Source organism: Orycteropus afer, unplaced genomic scaffold (assembly GCF_000298275.1).
Source record: "Orycteropus afer afer isolate SDZICR_OR568_19922 unplaced genomic scaffold, OryAfe1.0 scaffold00047, whole genome shotgun sequence".
NCBI classification, from domain to species: Eukaryota; Metazoa; Chordata; class Mammalia; order Tubulidentata; family Orycteropodidae; genus Orycteropus; species Orycteropus afer.
The window spans coordinates 15,394,050-15,397,527 of record NW_006921634.1 but is presented as its reverse complement, the minus strand read 5'-3'; positions in this window follow the sequence as shown (position 1 = coordinate 15,397,527).

Here is a 3,478-nt window from a genome sequence, read left to right as displayed (position 1 = left end):
TGCATTCTGGTAAAATGTCTGTATACAGTCTGGAGGCAGAATGTACCTTTTTTTTTTTTTTTTTTTGCTCTTAAGGCCTTCAACTAATTGACTGAGGCCCATCCACATTCTGAAAGGTAATCTGCTTTACATAAGGCCAACTGATTTAATCACACGTAAATATTTCATAACAACAACTAGATTGGTGTTTGACCAAACAATTTGCTACCATAGCCTAGCCAAGTAGACATATAAAATTAACCCTCACAGTTATTCACCTGTACTTTCCAATATAGTTGCCACAAAGACCGAGTGATCTGCTCCCACAAAGATCACAGGCTAGAATACCATATGAGGCACTTCTACTCTGTCACATGGAATGTTGAAAGTTGACTCAGCAGCACCAAATAACAATAGTCACTTGTAACTAGTCCAAGTTGAGATGTGCTTTAAGTGTAAAAGAAACATCACATTTAGCTTAGCAACAACAACAACAACAAAAATCTTATTAAAAATATAATAATTTGAGTACATATTGAAATTATTTTGGGTATTTTGAGAAGGATAAATATATTATTGAAATTAAATCTGTCTTTCCTTTGCACATGTGTGTGATTACCAGAAAATTCCAAATTACATATGCTGAGGAATTCTGGGAAGATGGCAACATAAACAGATCATTGTTTTGGCCTTCTCCTGCAAATGCAACAAGAAATAAAGCAAGGAAACAACATTGGGCTTTGAGGGGCTCTCAACTGGGAGGCAGAAGAAAGCATTAGGAAACAGTAGACAGGCAAGAATCAATCAATCAACAAGGAGTCATATATAGTACGAAAATCGTTTCTCCCACTGTCTCTGCCCTCTGCCTAGTTACTTGGGCTGGCAGCTGCTATGAACTGGGGAATTGGCCCAAGTAAAAGAACAGCTTTCCTAACCTCTACACCTCCTGTCTGTACAAACAGTACCCCAAGCTTCTTCTCAAAAATCAATAAGGCAGATCTTCCTGGGGATGCGTTTGGAGTGTGCTAGCATCTTCCTCAACAGGATACTGTTGGCTACAAACCTACTAAGAATTGCTACAGAAAGCCCATGCAGTGGAGTCTGCTCCCATAGTAAACACTCTGACAACTTCCCTATTCACACCATGGCTCAGGCCTCTGCAACTAACAGGACAGACCTCCAACAGAGTCATTTTAGGGTTGTCTTAGATTGATGCTGTCTGAGGTCAATGCTGAGGCCTGGTAACTGAGGCTGCTGTGTGCTGGGAGGCAGGTATCTTGAGTGCTGCCTATATCCACAGCCAACATACTGGGGGGGGGGGGGCTCTCTTTGATAGCAACAAAGCAGAACTCCCTGAGGTTCACTTGGAGCTTGACAATCTCCCAGAACCAGACATTTTCACCTGCAAACCCACTGTGAATTGCTACAGAAGGTCCTGGAAGTGGAGTCTGTTCCTGTAGTCAACACTACACCTGCCTCCTTTCATACCCCATAGCTCTGGCCTCTGGAAACAACAGGACAAACCACTCTTTGAGTCAATTAGGATTGGTCTGCCACCACTTCCAGTAGGCACTGACAACTGACTGAGGCTGCTGTGTGCTAGGAAGCAGGAGTCTTGAGTGGAGGCTGAACTTACAGCCAACAATCTACAGGGGCGGACCTCCATGAGGAACTGACCAGAGCATGACACTTCTTCCTCCCCCTGGTAATTGTTGGTATCCAGGCATTTGCAAACTGTTACAGAACGTTCCTATAATGTAGTCTGTTCCCATACTCACCACTCTACTTGCACCCCTGTGCACTCCATAGCTCAGTCTTCTGAAATCAACAGGACACACCTTCATGGGGATCAATTTGAATGTGCCCAGTCCTTCTTCCAATTGGTGCTGAGGACTTCTGGTGGAGGCTGCTGTTTGCTAGAAAGCAGGCATCTTGAGTGGAGGGTACACCTATAGCCAACATACTACAGGGAGGGCTCTGTTAGCAACATGGCAGAACTTCCCTGGGGTTTGTCTGGAATGTAGCAACCCTTCCCTCAACTGGCAACTGTCAGCTGCTGGACTGGTAAGAACTCCTACAGAAAGTTTCCTACAGTGGATCATCTAAATGGCAACTACTATCTCAACTACCATAGTAACACTAGGGCTCTGAAACCAATAAGACAGATCTCCCCGAGGTCCTTTTCTGGTGTGCCAATCCATCTTCCTCATGAAATAAAGTCTGCCTGTGCTTCCCTTGAATGCTAGCTCACATATAAGCAACACCTAAAGAGCAGGGAAGGAAGGCTTAGGCAAAACTCAGCCCCTAAAAGGGCTTGCTGGGGTAGGTTTTGTGACTAAAACTGTGGTTGTAGAAACAGAGAAGGGAAGGTAGAAAGAGCGAGGGAGAGGATGGTGTCCCCTGGTGGACAGATCAGTTACTACATATCTGTGGTGATGCCTCCTGATAGATAGACCACAGTGTGTACTTGGATGTATTTGGGAAAGATGGAAAGTTGAAAGCTGATATCTGGAAATTTTGAATCCTAACTAAACCAGAGAGGGATAAGGAGTTATCACAGACAGGGAGAGCAAATGATAAGCAAAGGCCAAAGGCTCTACACACCTAAGAGTTTTTTGCAGAACAGTATGGGCAAAAACACCAAATACTGGTGGAAACTGAGAAAGTTAGCATTCTTAAAAATTCCAATGTCCCAACAAAAAATCACAAGACACATAAATAACAAAGAAACAATGGCACATCCAAATGAACATGACAAAGGGAGTGAAAGCTTATCTAGGGATGACCAAAGAATGGGAAATATGAAAGAATACAATACAACAACACTAAACCTAATTGAATGAAGGGAAATCATAGACAAGGAGCTAAAAGAAATAAAGAAAACATTGCAAGGACAAAATAGTTAAAAAAAAAAAAAAAAAAACTCCTGGAAATGATGGTGAATATGGCTTAGTCAAAGTGATAGTCCTGGTCCATTGGATACAGAGGAAGAAAACATCATGGTTTTTACATCTTGTAGCCTTAAGAATGGAGTGGATCAAGAGCACTCTGAGGACTCCCAAGCAAAGATAACTCCCAGCAAAGATATCCAGGTCACCCACTCTACCTGGTTGCCTATGTGACAGGTGTAGTGCTATTGCTATTATACATTATAACAAGGAAAACTGTGTACAAAGGAAGAAAACAATAATCAAAGAAACAAAAGATATGGTTTGGATAAAGTCTACCAATGAAGAAAGTGAAATGGTATTTGGGAAGGTTAGTGCTGCAAAGGGTGAGATCAAAAAGGATAAAGCAGTAAATATATAAAGAAAACACTGATAGAATTGAAGGGAGAAACAGATAGTATTGCAATAATAGTTGGAGAATACACCAACTATATTTATATATAACCAACTATGTGGCTCAATATACTACTTTCAATATTGGACAGAACATCTAGAAAGAAGGTCAACAATGAAACAGAGGACCTGAATGACACTATAAAAATTAGACTCAA